The sequence below is a fragment of the Rhinoraja longicauda genome, chromosome 19 (genome assembly GCF_053455715.1).
Source record: "Rhinoraja longicauda isolate Sanriku21f chromosome 19, sRhiLon1.1, whole genome shotgun sequence".
Taxonomy (NCBI): Eukaryota; Metazoa; Chordata; class Chondrichthyes; order Rajiformes; family Arhynchobatidae; genus Rhinoraja; species Rhinoraja longicauda.
Genome location: NC_135971.1, coordinates 31222130 through 31239334, shown reverse-complemented (window position 1 = coordinate 31239334; position 17205 = coordinate 31222130).

Sequence of the window (17205 nt, the reverse complement as noted above, 5' to 3'; positions counted from 1 at the left end):
AGAAGAAGAAGAAGAAGAAGAAGAAGAAGAAGAAGAAGAAGAAGAAGAAGTAGAAGTAGTCTACATCGTTCAGAACTTATTTGAGGTTATAGTGTTTAATAGCCTGGTGGCTGCGGGGAAGAAGCTGTTCCTGAACCTGGACGTTACAGTTTTCAGGCTCCTGTACCTTCTTTGCAGATGTCAGGGGTGAAATGAGTGTGTGGGCCAGGGTAGTGTGGGTCTCTGGTGATGCTGGCTGCCTTTGTGATGCAGCGACTCCGATAAATCCCTTTGATGGTGGGGTGGTCAGCGCCGGTGATGGTCTGGGCAGTGTTCGCAACTTTTTTTCAGTCTTTTCCGCTCCTGGACGTTCAAGTTGCCGAACCAGGTCATGATGCAACCAATCAATCTGCTCTTTGCTGTACACCTGTAGAAGTTCAAGAGAATCCACTTTGACATGCCGAATCTCCGTAATCTTCTCAGGAAATCGAGGCGTTGATGGGCTTTATTTATAATTGCATCAGTGTCCTGGGTCAAGGTAATGATATTCGGAAATATGCACGCCCAGGAATTTGAAGTTTTCGACTCTCTCCACCATATTCTGATGATATAAACAGGATTGTGGGTCCTCATCCTTCGTCTTCCAAAGTCCACAATCAGTTCATTGGTTTTATTGATGTTAACCTTTTTAGAATCCTGCACTTGCACCTCCAAGTCCCTTTGCAATTCACGATTTCTGAATGATCTCCCCATTTAGAAAAATAGTATTCTATGTCTTTATTACTACTTTCTCGGGTACTGTGCAAAAATCGCTATATTATATCTGATTGAATAATTCCACATTCTTTATTTTCACGTATCTTCATAGTTCATATATCTGCCCATTCAATATTTCGTTGGAATTTAAATTTGTTTGATACCAACACGATGTTTTTTTCTAATTCATACAGATTGATTGAGTTTCATTAAAGCAATGCTCACTTGGCTGCATTGTTCTATTTGGCTGCTCTGCCCCGTTTCCAAACCATACGATTATTCTGTACATATAGTTGCTTTAATTCCATAATAATGCATAGAAAATAGCAAATATGTCCTGCTTGTATGATTATTTTCATAAAATAAAACAAGACTCATAGAGACAAATAGCATGGAAAGTCCTTTCATCCAATCGTCCATGCCGATCAAGATACCCCATCTCAGCAGGTTCTATTGGGTCGTGTCACAGCACTCGAAACGTTTCTATCCATTCATATGATTTAATCTCTACCATTAACGATTCAGACGAAGGAATTACATAGAAACGTAGATACATGGAAAATAGGTGCAGGAGTAGGCCATTCAACCGTTCGAGTCAGCACCGCCATTCAATATGATCATGGGTGATCATCTAAAATCCGGAACGCATCCCTGCTTTTTCCCCATATCCCTTGATTCCTTTAGCCCGAGGAGCTAGATCTGACTCACTCTTGAAAACATCCAGTGAAATGGCCTCCACAGCCTTCTGTGGCAAAGATTTATACACATTTACAACTCTCTGGGTGAAAAAGTTAAATGTAACATCTCCAAGTTTGTTGATGACACAAAGCTGGGCGGCAGTGTGAGCTGCGAGGAGAATGTTATGAGGCTGCAGGGTGCCTTGGATAGGTTGGGTGAATGCTCAGATGCAGTATAATGTGGATAAATGTGAAGTCATCCACTTTGGTGACAAGAACAAGAATGCAGATTGTTATCTGAATGGTGTCAGTTTAGGAAAAGGGGAGGTGCAACGTGACCTGGATGCCATTCTACATCAGTCACTGAAAGTAAGCATAGAGGTGCAGCAGGCAGTGAAGAAAGCAAATGGCATGTTCACCTTCATAGCGAGAAGATTTGAATATGGGAGGAAGGGAGGTCCTACTGCAGTTGTACAGGGCCCTGGTGAGACCACGGCTGGAGTATTGTGTGCAGTTTTGGTCTCCCAATTGGAGGAAGGACATTCTTGCTATTATGGGAGTGCAACGTAGGTTCACCAGGTTAATACCCGGGATGGCGGGACTGACATATGTTGAAAGAATACGTCGATAGGGCTTATATTCACTGGAATTTAGAAGGATAAGAGGAGATCTTATAGAAACATATTAAATTCTTAAGAGATTGGGCAGGGTAGATACAGGAAAAATGTTCCCGATGTTGGGGGAGTGTAGAACCATGGGTCACAGTTGAAGAACAAGGGGTAGGCTTCTTAGGACTGAGATGAAGGAAAACATTATCAACAAGATATTTGTGAATCTGTGGAATTCTCTGCCACAGAAGGCAGTGGAGGCCAATCCACTGGATGTTTTCAAGGGAGAATTAAATATTGCTCTCAAGACTAACGGAATCAAGGGACATGGGGTAGAAAGCAGGAACTGGTACTGATTTTGGTTGATCAGCCATGATCATATTGAATGGCGGTGCTGGCTCGAAGGGCCGAATGGCATACTCCTGCACCTATTTTCTATGTTTCTATGTTCCCTCCGCAACTCTGGTTAACTCATCCCTTCCCAAACAAACCGCCCCCACCCCAGGTACCTTCCCCTGTAACCACAGGAGATGCAACACCTGTCTCTACACCTCCTCCCTCGACTCTGTCGACGGACCCCGACAGTCCTTTCAGGTGAGACTTGCACCTAAGTTGAGGTTCACTTGCACGTACTGCAACGTCATCTACTGTATCGGTTGTTTCAGGTGTGGATTCCCATATATCGGCGAGACCAAGAGCAAACTCGGCGATCGTTTTGCTGAGCACCTTCGCTCACACCGCCTCGACATACGTGACCTCCCGGTTGCCAAACACGTTTACTCCCCTTCCCATTCCAATATTGATCTTTCTATTCCAGGCTTCCTCCATTGTCAGAGTGTGGCCAAATACAAAGTAAAGAAACAGCACCTCATATTTCGCTTGGGCAGCTTACAACCCAGCGGTATGAATATTGATTTATTTATCTTCAGGTAACCGCTTTCATCCCATCTCTCTCCGTTGCTCCTCCACCCTAGTCGTCATACTGGTTTCACTGCCGTCCTGTTGAGTTTCACAGTCTGTACAACTTGTTATCACCTACCCCACACCAACAATGGACCATTGTGGGTTCCACATTTCCTTGAGCGTCGTTGCTTTTTATATTTCCTTCATTCATTCGTTCCACTTACTTTCTATATCTGCCCGTTCCCTTTCCCCTGTCTCCCAATCTGAAGAAAGGTCTCGACCCGAAACCCCACATTCCTTTTCTCCAGAGATGCTGCCTGATCCGCTGAGTTACTCCAGCATCTGTGTCTATCTTTGCTGTCAATCAGCATCTACAGTTCCTTCTTACGCTCTTTAAAATGTTGTTACAGTTTTGTACCTGCCTCTACTACCTCCTTTGGCAGATCGTTCCTTATACGCAAGAGCGGCTCAGTGTAAAAGTTGCCCCTCAGGTTCCTATTAAATATTTCCTCTTTCACCGCAAGCCTATGTCCTCTGGTTCTTGATTCCCCAATCTGTGCATTCACCCTATCCATTCCCCTCGTGATTTTCCACGCGATAATGGCTTCTACTGTTCAGATTACATCTCCAGTACTTGATGCGAATGGACGGACAATAACCAAATGCTACCGTTTCAAGCTCTCTGCATCTCGGTTCGGTGTAAATTGTCCACCTTCTTAGTACATTTCAACATTTACCCAACACGGTTTCGAATTTCTTTCCGGCGTCGTCAGATTCTGCTCTGCTTCACGTCTTTTCCTTCAATGTTAAATTCACTGCCACTGCTCTTTCCAGGAATACCCGTGAGTTAAAGAAGTTCTGCACCTCCCTCCGGCGAGATTCCCATCTCCTGTCAGTTCTGACCAAGGATTTTCGTCCGTAACATCATTCCTATTTCTTGTTTCATAGATGCCGCCTGACCTGTCGAGCATTGCCATCATTTTTTGTTCTGTTTGTAATTCCATTGTAAGTTGTCTGTGAAATAGGAACATTATTAAACACCACCCGTTATCTCTTGGGGAAAACAAAGAAGTGAACGTGCAGCCGTGCCCCTGTAACGAGAGGACGTTGGTAGATGGATAATTATAAACACATGTATTCACTCAATAAATGATGGTGATCCGAAACTCAGCGGTTCAATTATACTTTATTGTCACAAGTAGATACATAGTTACATTATTTGTTTTGCTATTAACTCAGTAAAATCATGCTCTACATAACCACAGTCACGCATAAATATGTTCAACCATTTATTTTAATAACAGTACACTTCTGATATAGAACACAAAGAGCCGCCACGTTTCAGAAACAATCCTGTGCCCTTCAGATTTCAACAGTTGAAGAGTCCTAACCGGTCTGACTGGGACCATTAACGGTCAAGTGGGATTAGCGCAGTCTTTTGGGGCAGTATTGACGCGATGGGCTGATTGCTCTCCATTCTGAAAAATGATCCGGACCCGAAATCTTACTTATCCATTCCCTCCACGGGTGTGGACAGACCCGGTGAGTTCCTCCCGCACTTTATGTTTTGCTCAAGATTCTGGCACCTGCAGTTCCGTGTATCTCCATTTTGTTGCGTTTTCTTTGTACATTTCAATGATTCTGCGATTCGTACTGAAAGCTCGCTAAATTGTCATCTGATTGTAACATATTTTAACCTGAGGTCTGAGATTGAACGACTGCCATTTGAAAAGTGATAATCTAAACAAAAATCTGCAAATGCTGAAACGAAAACTTAAACCGAACACGCAGGAAATATTGGTCAAGCAGCATCTGTGAGAATAGAAACCGAGCCAATCTTTTAGGACAAAGATATTCAATCGAAATTGTTCTTATTTTAGATATTCAGCGTCTACCGTGACATTTTTTGATTTTCCGACTATCTCACTTGCTGGTAAGATCTGGTGTGCAGCGTTTCTATCTGGAATATTGATTCTGTTTCTCTTCGCAGAGGCTCGCCCGCCCGACCTGCTGAGTATTTCCAGGTTTTTCCGTTTTTTTTAAAATCCGTTTGATTTTTAGGCAAAAATGGCAACAAGGCAAAAATGGATTAAATTATAATTGAACATTAGGTTACATTGTTTGGAACCTTACACTGGCCGGTCATCCAACCCTTCGGCTTTAAATCAACAGCGCGATGTTTTAGGATCAGAATACAACGTGCTGATGGAACTTAGCGGGTCAGGCAGCATCTGTGGAGGGAATTGATAGACTACGATTCCGGTCGAGCCTCTCTTCCATACTGATTGTGGTAGGGGGAGAAAGCTGCAAAAGAGACGTGGGGCCGGAATAAAGCCTGACAAGTAGGAGGTGGATAGACGCAAAGTGCTGCAGTAAATCAGGCAGCATCTCTGGAGAACAAGGATAGGTGACCTTTCGTGTCGGAACGTTTCTACAGGGGTACAAAGTGCTGCAGTAACTCAGCGGGTCAGGCAGCATCTCTGAAGAAAAATAATAGGTGACGTTTCTTTCTTTCTGAAGAAAAGTTCCGAACCGAAACGTCACATCTTTTTTTCTTCAGAGATGCTGCCTGATCCGCTGAGTTACTCCAGCACGTTATGTCTATCTTCGTTAGAAACTAGCTTCTGCAGTTCCTCCCAACAGTAGTATTACGTGGATTCGGGTGAGTCAAGTCAAGTCAAGTCAATTTTATTTGTATAGTACATTTAAAAACAACCCACGTTGACCAAAGTGCTGTACATCTGATTAGGCACTAAGGAAAAAATGAAACATACAGTAGTACGCAAACAGTTCACAGCGCCTCCTCAATGAGCCTCAAACGTTAGGGAGTAGAAATAGGTTTTGAGCCTGGACTTAAAGGAGTCGATGGAGGGGGCAGTTCTGATGGGGAGAGGGATGCTGTTCCACAGTCTAGGAGCTGCAACCGCAAAAGCGCGGTCACCCCTGAGCTTAAGCCTAGACCGCGGGATAGTGAGTAGCCCCAAGTCGGCCGACCTGAGGGACCTGGAGTTAGAGAGGTGGGTTAGAAGATTTTTGATGTAGGGGGGGGGGGTGTCCATTTAGGGCTTTATACGTGAATAGGATGAGCTTGAAGTTAATTCTGTACCGTACAGGGAGCCAGTGGAGAGAGGCCAGAATCGGGGTGATGTGGTCCCTTTATACGGGTACCCATCAGGAGTCTCGCTGCGGCGTTTTGGACCGGTTGTAGGCGGGACAGGGAAGATTGGCTGATCCCAGTGTATAGGGAGTTGCAGTAGTCTAGGCGGGAGGAAATGAAAGCGTGAATGATTTTTTCTGTGTCGTCGAATTGGAGGAAAGGTTTGATTTTAGCTATGGTACGAAGTTGGAAGAAGCTGGCTTTTACCACAGCGTTGACTTGCTCATCAAATTTTAATGCAGAGTCAAATATCATGCCGAGGTTTTTGACATGCGGTTTGACTAGGCAGGATAGGCTTCCAAGACTGCCTGTTATCGATTTGATGGAGTCGGGGGGGGGGGGGGGGGGGCGAATAGGATAACCTCAGACTTGCTCTCATTTAATTGGAGGAAGTTCTGTGCCATCCAACATTTTATGTCCTCAAGGCAGTGTAAGAGGCTGTTTAAATTTGACTGGTTGTTGGGTTTCAGGGGGAGGTAAAGCTGAGTGTCATCGGCATAGCAGTGGAAAGAAATGCCGTGCCTTTGAATGAGTTGGCCAAGGGGGAGCATGTATAGAGAGAAGAGAATGGGGCCTAGGATGGAGCCTTGTGGAACTCCGCAGGAGAGGCTAGCTGGAGCAGAGGAATAACTGCCTATGTTGATGGCGAAACTCCTATCTTTGAGGTAGGAAACGAACCAGCTCAGGGCAGTGCCATCAATGCCAACCGCGTACCGGAGACGGCCAATAAGGATGGTGTGGTCCACTGTATCGAACGCTGCGCTGAGGTCGAGAAGGAGCAGGATTGCACAGTCGCCGGTGTCGATGGCGAGAAGCAGGTCGTTGTGTACCTTCAACAAGGCAGACTCTGTGCTGTGGTGGGCTCTGAAACCTGACTGGAGACTTTCCAGGATGGTGTTTTGGTGTAGGTAGGGCACTAATTGGTTTAGAATTGCCTTTTCAAGGACTTTTGACAGGAATGGCAGTTTGGAAATGGGTCTGTAGTTGCTAGGCAAGGTGGGGTCTAGGTTAGGTTTTTTCAGTAGGGGCTGGACCACCGCGTGCTTGAAACAGGTTGGAACAGTGCCAGTGGCCAGAGAACTGTTGATAATAGAGAGGATGCTGGGACCGGCTATTGCAATGACATCCTTCAGAAGGGCAGTGGGGTGAGGGGAGGGGCGATTGGCAGATGGTTCAAAATAATGATAACGGCTAAAGATGAAAAGGAGACAAAATCCTGTTAGGTGTGGAAAGAAGACGAGTGAAATGTAAAGCCAGAGGGAGGGATATCGATGGAAGGGAACATGGGGTGGGGGGATAGTGGGATGAACGGGTGCCGTTTCGGGTTAGGGGCACATGAAAGGGAGAGAGGGTGTAGGGGATATTAGTTAACATTGGAGAATTCAGTCTTCATACCGAAGGTAGATACAAAATGCTGGAGTATCGCAGCGGGTCAGGGAGCATCTCTGGAGGGAAGGAATGGGTGACGTTTACCATCCCTTCTCTCCCGAGATGCTGCCTGCCCAGCTGAGTTATTCCAGCATTTTGTGTCTGTCTTCGGTTTGAACGCACATCTGTAGTTCCTTCCTGCACATCAATCTTCATACCGTTGGGTTCTAAGCTAAGCCAGCAGAATACGAGGTGCTGTTCCTCCAGTCTGCGTGTGGCCTCTCTCTGACAACGGAGGAGGCCAAGGACAGAAAAGTCGGTTTGGGAATGGGAAGGGTAGTTAAATGGCCGGTAAAGCAAGAAACCGAGCAACGAGCTTCGATTCAACGCGACGGGTCTAATTTCTTTTTAAAAACCGGACGATAATAATAAATGGATCAGCTATCACCTTCTTCGCTTCCTCCCGGAACCTCCTCTGGACAAGAGCATAAATACAAGTGTTTGTGCAGGAACTCAGATACATCAGCAGAAGCGCTATTCTAATCGCGAGATAAAGAGACCTCGGGGTGTCGACCGCAAAACTCTGCGTGACTTCGAAACACAAGTCGAGTATCGTAACCGGAGTCCACAGCGCAGTGAAGCTGCCCGAGATGGCAAATAACAGAATCATTGAAGTCCTCCGGTTTCTGATCTCGGGATCACAGATATTACCGTCCACGCGGCGCTTCAGGGCGCTGCGAATGCGACTGACCTGGACAATGTGCCTGACGGTCAGTGAATTTAACAGCAGTACCAGCGGCAGTGGCAGCAGCGGTACCAACAGTTTGGAGAACCATTTGTACGTCTTCCATGCGGGCGAAGTAGCATATTCCGTAACTGTACGGCAGCCCCATCGTATATCACCGGCAATATAGTGTGGCTCATACCGAAAATAAACTGGAATATGGATCAAAAAGCTGAACAAACACACGGTCGTTAGAATCACTGCGGCGGTTCTCTCGGTGCAGTATTGTGCTTTTAATTTCTGGCAACAAATGGCGAAGAAGCGGTCGACTGTGAATGACACTGTGGACCAGACGGAGAATTGCACGCAGGATATTTGTATAAAGGATGTAAGACGACACGTACAGGTGTATGCCAGGAATGAATGCGGAAAATGATAGCTGAGGACGTTACCCACGATGACATTAAATATACCGACCATTGTGTCTGCGACTGCCATAGTTAGCATGTAACGGATGACCACTTTCGAGAGGCCACACGTTCTCCGGGACAGGACCACCAGAGAGAGAACGTTTGCTGTAACAAGATGACAAGGCAGGTAATTACCAGAGAGAAACACCAGCATCGAGAACGTGTCTTTGGCCATGGAAACGCTGGGAATAACTGAACCGGGAACATTGTAACTGCTGCTGTCAATATTGCAGGGCAGACATCATTGGCTGTGTGAAGGGGGACGATGTTGGATATTCAACAACGGACCAATTGCCTTCATCGATCGGGGCATTGGGTCTAAGAGTCAGGTTGCAGCTTCATAGCTACTTTCTACCTCATTGGAGACCCTCGGACTATCTTTGATCAGACAGGCTGCAACTCTGGAGAAAACGAATAGGCATTCCTGCCATTCATTTGTCCTAAATACCGTCTATATCTCTCGTTCCACTTCCCCCTGACTCTCAATCTGAAGAAGAGTCTCGAAACGAAAAGGTCACCTTTTCCTTTTCTCCACAGATGCTGCCTGACCCGCCGATTTACTTCAGCTTTTCGAGTCTGTCTTCGGTTTAAACCAGCATCTGCAGTTCCTCACTACACATATCCTTGATCGGACTTTACTGGATTTATCTTGCACTAAACGTTATTCACGTTATTGTCGTGATCATGTATGCGGACACTGTGGATGGCTCGGTTGCAATCATGCATTTTCATTCTCCTGACTGGTTAGCATGGAAGAAGGGCTTTTCACTGAACCTCGCTTCACGTGACAAGAAACTAGATTGAAACTCAAAAGAGGAGATATTCCTAAGCAATACAGATAATCAGAAGTAAAGCGACGGAGGCGGCAACAAAATAACTCACCTGGAATACCGATAATTGCAAGAATCGGGTAGCAAATCATGGTCGCATCAGCCGCCTCTATTCCCTGCATTCTATGATGGATAGGAGCAAGATTTCGTTAATGCAAACGTACAGATGCCACACTGAAGCGATTCACAGTGCAGCCTGATTTATACGTCATCCTTCTCCACTGGGAGACCAAATTACATCACAGTTCCGCACACTCCATCTCACAAACATCTCCAGCTCTTTCCATTTGAATAAACAGCTAATGTCCGCGCTCGGTAATTGATACGAGTGACTGCAATAAACAGGATTACTCTGGGCAGTTCCGGGCTCACTACTGCTCACGGCCCTGAGCTGTGAATCGGAGTCTCGGGTTTATCTATCCCCCTTTTCTTACTTTACCTGCGTAAAGACTAGCTCTTTTCCTCTGTGCCTGCCTCTCTTCATCACTTCCATTTGTATTCTTTTGGTAAGCAGACCTGTTCTTCCGATCCTTTGGCTCAACATTCAAGGGATGCTTGATTCAGGGTCAAGCGACGACTTCATAAGGTCGTCATCAGTGATAGGAGCATAATCAGGTCATTCGGCCCATCAAGTCTACTCCGCCATTCAATCATGGCTGATCTATCTCTCTCTCCAAACCCCATTCTCATGCCTTCTCCACATAACCGTTGACAGCCGTACTAATCAAGAATCTATCTCTGTTTTAAAAATATCCATTGACTTGGCCTCCACAGCCTTCTGTGGCAACGAATTCCACAGATTCACCAGCCTCCGACTAAATAAATTCCATCTCGTCTTCTTCATAAAGAAACATCCTTTAAATCTTTGGCTATGTCGTCCAGCCCTGGACTCTCCCACTAGTGGAAACATCCCCTCCTCATTCACTCTATCCAAGCCTTTCACCCATTCGTGCATTCCAACGTGGTCCTCCCTCGTTCCTCTAAACTCCAACGAGTGCATGCCTAGTGCAAACTCATCACATGTTCCTGGGACCATTCTTGTAAACCTCCTCTGGACTTGTCCAGCGCCAGAACATCCTTCCTCTGGTATGGTGCCCACAATTGCTCACGATACTCCAAATGCAGCCTGACCAGCGCTTTATAAAGCCTCAGCATCACATCCCTGTTTGTGTGTCCTTGCCCCCTTGAAATAAGACTTGACTTCTTATTGACGTCCAAGGGCAGTGGGGGAACATAATTTTATGCCGGGGTCAGAGTTGAACCAAAGTGGTACCGTCTGCCAGTAAATTAACAGCTGACAAAGGTGCAATTCAGTTGTTCAGAAGCCAACAGAGGATGGCAGTAATATTGTGATTAAAGGCTCTACCCTAGACAGAGAAATGCATGGTGGAGCAGGATAAATGAGATATGTGTGACTGGTCAGAATGGGGGAAAATAGGAACAGGAGCAACCAAATGATATTTTCAAGATTCACCACAAAAAACATCCTCTCGGTGAGCATCACAGTTGGGCTTGACAACTGTGCTGCCCAAGACCAGATGACATTGTAGAGTTGTGGATGCAGCCCAGCCCCTCACACAGCCCAGCCCAGCCCATCACACAGCCCAGCCCATCACACAGCCCAGCCCATCACACAGCCCAGCCCCTCACACAGCCCAGTCCATCACACAGCCCAGCTCAGCCCATCACACAGCCCAGCCCAGCCCATCACACAGCCCAGCCCATCACACAGCCCAGCCCATCACACAGCCCAGCCCATCACACAGCCCAGTCCATCACACAGACCAGCCCAGTCCATCTACACTTCCCGCTGCCCCTGTAAAGGCCCACACACCCTGGTCATAACCTTTTCCCCTCTCTCCCATCAGGCTGATGATACAAAAGCTTGAAACTACATACAATCTAATTCAAGAACATCTTCATCCCGGCTGTTATCAGATTACGGAACGGTTCTCCTATAGGCTAAGGGTATAGTTTGGATCTTCCAATCTTCCTTGTTATGCCCCTTGACGCTTTCATTTTCAACCTGCACATTTATTTGTGGCTGTGACATTATATTCTGCATTCTGTTCGCGTTCTCTTTTTGCATTGTTCTTTGTACGGATGTGGTGCGATTATACTCACGATCTGGATGGTGTGAATGACCTAGAGAATTTGCTAAACAGTATCTCGATTCATGTGACAATAGTGAACCATTACTAATACCACGACTGCTCACTATCAATAAAATATAACTGTTCCACCTCCGCGACTTTGTTTCTATCCTACTCTCCACGTCTCTTAATTTCTTAAGGCACATAAATCTTCAAATCTCTTTTTTGAATAGACAAGGCGTGAACCTCCAGGGCCTTCCAGGGTAGAGAAGTCTGAAGACTTTATTTCTCTATCCGTTGCATCTTACATGTCGTAAATGCCCTACCCAACTTTCTAACACTCTGTCTGACTGGGTCGAGACCACTCTGCCACAGGAAACATTTCATAATCATAATTATACTTTATTAGCCAAGTATGTTTTGCAACATACAAGGAATTTGATATGCCATACAGTCATACCAATAAAAAGCAACAAAACATAAAAAAATACATTTTAAACATCCACCGCAGTGACTCCTCCACATTCCTCACTGTGAAGGAAGGCGAAAAAAAGTTCAATCTCTTCCCTTCTTTGTTCTCCCACAGTCGGGGGCCTTGAGCCTTCCATTGACAGGCGATCCTGGCTCCCATAGTCGGCGGTCGGGCCCTGCTTGGGGCGATCAAGCTCCCGCATCGGGGGATCTCAGCTCTTCACGCCGGGCGATCAGACCCCAGGTCGGGACTAGTCGAACCTCCTGCGACTTTGGAGCTTCCTGACATCAGTCTCTACCCGAGACTGCGAGCTCCTCGATGCTGGAATCCACAGGTGTTGATCCCAGGCAATGGATCGCAGGCTCCAATGGTAAGTCCACTGCCCCGCGGTGGGGCTCAAAGTCAGCCTTGAGCAAGCCCACCAGCTCCATGATGTTAGGCTGCAGAGCGACCGGAGATATGATCCGGAAAATATTTGCATCTCGGGCAAGGTAAGAGATTGAGAAAAAGTTTCCCCTGAACCCTCCCCACCCCCCACATAAAACAAACCAGAGAGCATTAAACATACTTTTTAAATCACTCTAAAAATAACAAAAAACACGAAAAGCCATACAGATCGTTGGCAACGCTGCCATTGCTGACGGCGCCACCAGGTGGAATGTACCCGACAAACAACCAAATGAGCACCTATTAAAAGTTCCAGAGATCATGATCATGTCTTATTTTTTTTAATTGAAGAGAATGCAGTGGTCTACCCGACCACGGGAGATTGGTGAGCAAAATTAGAGAACATGATATTGCGGGTAAGATGTTGACATGGTTAGAGAATTGGTTGGCGGACAGGAAGCAAAGAGTAGGAGTAAACGGGTCCTTTTCAGAATGGCAGGCAGTGGCGAGTGGAGCGCCGCAAGGCTCGGTGTTGGGGCCACAACTGTCTACCATATATATTAATGATTTGGACGAAGGAATTGGAAGCAACACAAGCAAGTTTGCAGATGACACAAAGCTGGGTGGCAGTGGGAACTGCAAAGAGGATGTTAGGAAATTGCAGGGTGACCTGGACAGGTTGAGTAAGTGGGCAGATGCGTGGCAGATGCAGTATAATATAGATAAATGTGAGGTTATCCACTTTGGCGGCAAAAACAAGGAGGCAGATTATTATCTCAATGGTGTCAGGTTAGGTAAGGGGGAAGTGCAGCGATACCTGGGTGTCCTTGTACACCAGTCACTGAAAGTTGGCGTGCAGGTACAGCAGGCAGTGAAGAAAGCTAATGGCATGTTGGCCTTCATAACGAGAGGACTTCAGTATAGGAGTAAAGAGGTTCTTCTGCAGTTGTATAGGGCCCTGGTTAGACCACATCTGGAGTACTGTGTACAGTTTTGGTCTTCTAATTTGTGGAATGTCATCCTTGTAATTGAGGCAGTGCAGCGTAGGTTCACGAGATTGACGTACACGTACTCCAAAGACGTACAGGTATGTAGGTTAATTGGCTGGGTAAATGTAAAAATTGTCCCTAGTGGGTGTAGGATAGTGTTAATGTACGGGGATCGCTGGGCGGCACGGACTTGGTGGGCCGAATAGGCCTGTTTCCGGCTGCAGATATATGATATATGATTGATCCCTTGGATGGCGGGACTGTCATATGAGGAAAGATTGAAAAGACGAGGCTTGTATTCACTGGAGTTTAGAAGGAAGGGAGGGGCTCTTATGGAGACATATAAAATTATAAAAGGACTGGACAAGCTCGATGCAGGAAAAATGTTCCCAATGTTGGGGAGTCCAGAAACAGGGGGCACAGTCTTAGATTAAAGGGGAGGCCATTTAAAACTGAGGAGAGAAGAAACTTTTTCACCCAGAGAGTTGTGAATTTAGGAATTCTCTGCCACAGAAGGCAGTGGAGGCCAAATCAGTGGATGGATTTAAGAGAGAGTTAGATAGAGCTCTATTGGCTAGTGGAACCAAGGGATATGGGAAGAAGGCAGGCATGGGTTACTGATTGTGGATGATCAGCCATGATTACAATGAATGGCGGTGCTGGCTCAAAGGGCCGAATGGCCTCCTCCTGCACCTATTTTCTATGTTTCTATGAATCATGTGCAGGAATTCACAAGAGGGACTGATTGTTTGATTACTGATTAAATGGCACAGGTAGTGGCAAGCGGTTGCTATAAGTAAACGCATCATGCAGCTCTTCCGTGGAAACAACAGATTGTTTCACTGTCTTCAGTGTTTAAACAGATTAATACTAGAGAGCGGAACTCGGAATGATCTTTGATGGCAGACACAGAGGAAGTGATGGGAGATCAACCTTGTAGCTTGCTTGTATGAAACTGGGTAGAATGTCTCCATTGTCAGCGTTCAGAACAGTCTTTCCATCAGTAAGAGTACAGTGTGATTCTCCTCTGCTTCATTGCAGACATTCAATGATTTTTAAACATTGTGATAATGCCTGCCTGAACTACCTCCTCTGGCAGCTCGCTCCATACACCCACCACCCTTTGTGTGAAAATGTTACTCCTCTGGTTCCCATTAAATCTTTCTCCCCTCATCTTAAACCTATATCCTCTGGTTCTCGAGTCCCCTACTCTGGGCACGAGACTTTGTGCATCATCCCAATCTATTCCTCTCATGATTTTGTGCACTTTGAAAGTATTACCCCTCATCCTCCTGCACTCCAAGGAAGAGGGTCCTCGCCTGCTCAACCTCTCCCTGTAGCTCAGGCCCTCGAGTCCTGGCAGCATCCTTGTAAATCTTCTCTGTATCCTTCGTCTTGCTCCGACAAATGGCAACTTTCTTTCTGTGCACGAAAAAAGTTTCACCATCACTCGAGATACAATGGGGAGGGTGAAATTGGGGGAATAAAATAGGCTCATTAAAGGAAGCAGTTGGGAGGAGGTGTACATAGAACACAGAATAGTACAGCACAGGAACAGGCCCTTCGACCCACAATGTCTGTGTCGAACATGATGCCAGCGTAAACTAATTTCATCTGCCTGTACATGATCCATAGCCCTCCATTCTACACATATCCATGTGCCTTGTTAAAAGCTTTTTTAAAAGTCTCATTAGTGCTGCCATCATAGAGTTTAGATAGCTGTGAAGGAAAATAACTGCAGATTCTGGTACAAATCGAAGGTATCACAAAATGCTGGAGTAACTCAACGGGTCAGGCACCATCTCTGGAGAGAAGGAATGGGTGACTTTTCGGGTCGAGACCCTTCTTCAGACTGATTTTAGATAGCTGTGTCTGTTGGCACATACATTGCTAGATTACCACATGGTATGCTGCTCTGGAACGTTAGATTGCAAGGGATCAAAGGAGAGATAGCTGAATGGATAGAAAATCAGCTTCATGGGAGGAAGCAAAGGGTAATGGTGGAGGGTATCTTCCCAAACTGGTGGCCTGTGACTAGCGGTGTGCTTCAGGGTTCGGCGCTGGGCTGTTACTGTTTTACGTTTATATCAATGATTTGGTTGAGAACATACATGGCAAGAATAGAAAGTTTGCTAATGATACAAAAGTGGATGGTTTTGAAGATAGTGAAGATGGTTGTGAAAAATTGCAGTAGGATCTTGATCGATTGGCCAGGTGGGCTGGAGAATGGTTGATGGAATTTAATACAGATAAATGGGAGGTGTTGCATTTTGGTAAATCTAACATGGGCAGGATCTACAGAGTGAATGGTACGGCTCTGGGGAGTGTTGGAGAGCAGAGGGTTCTAGGAATGCAGGTGCATGGTTCCTTTAAGGTCGAGTCGCAGGTCGACAAGGTGGTCAAAAAGGCTTTTGGTACATCGCCTTCATCAATGAGAGCATTTGAGCACAGAAATTAGGAGGTCGTGTTGCAGTTGTATAAGACGTTTGTGAGACCGCATTTAGAGTATAGTGTTCAGTTCTATGTTGTAGGAAAGATGTTGTCAAGCTGGAAAGGGTGCACAGATGACTTACAAGGACATTGCCAGGACAGAGAGGATTCACGAGGATGTTGCCACAACTAGAGGGGTTGACCTGTAGGGAGAGGTTGAGTCGGCCGGTTTTTGGTTCGTGGCCTAATATTTGAAAATTCAATATTCATACCATTGGGTTGCATGATACCCAAACAACATATGAGGTGCTGTTCCTCCAGTTTGTTTGTGGTCTCACTCTCACAATGAAGGAGGCCCAAGACAGAAAGATCAATAGGGGAATGTGAAGGGGAGTTAAAATTGTAACTAGGAGACCTAGCAGGTCATAGAGTCATAGAGTGATACAGCCTGGAAATAGGCCCATCTTGCCCACACCGGTCAACATGTCCCAGCTGCACTAGTCCCACCGGCCCACATTTGGCTCATATCCCTCCAAACCTGTGCTATCCATGTATCTGTCTAACTGTTTCTTAAATGTTGGGACAAGCCCTGCCTCAATTACCTCCTCTGGCAGTTCTGGCAGGTGTTCAGTGAAACAGTTGCCTCGTCTACATTTGCTCTCGCTGATGCACAGGGGGCACAGCTGGAACATCAGGTGCAGTAGATGAAGTTAGAGGAGGTGCACGTGAACCTCTCTCTAACCTGGAAGGGCTGTTGGAATCACTGGATGGATATGACAGAGGAAGTAAAAGGGCAGGTGTTACATCTCCTGCGGTTGCAGGGGAGAGTATCTGGGGAGGGGAGGGTGTTGGTTGAAGGGATGAGTGAACCAGGGATTTGTGGAGGGATCAGTCTCTGAAGAAAACAGGAAGAGTTGGGGATGGGAAAATGTGTCTCGTGGTGAGGTCATGTTGAAGGAGACGGAAATATTGGAGCATAATGCACTGGATGAAATGTGAGGATCAGGGGAACTCTATCCTTTCTCTAGTCTGGGGGCAAGGGGCAGTGAGAGCAGAACTATGGGACACAGAGGAGAAGGGGGTGAGGGATCCATCTTTGACAGCGGGGGGGGAACCACACTTACTAAAGACAGAGGACATCTCAAATGGGAAACCTCTTCTCGGGAGCAGATGCGGCGAAGATGAAGAGATTGAGAGTAAGGGGTGGCATTTTTGCAAAAAGTAGAGTAGGAGGAGGAGCAGTCCAGATAACTGTTGGAGTCTGTGGGTTTAGAGTACGGATCAGTTGATAGTCTGTCGCCTGTGATGGAGTAAAAGAGATCAAGAAAATAAAAATCTCTATTCCATTGAGAGTCGCAGGAT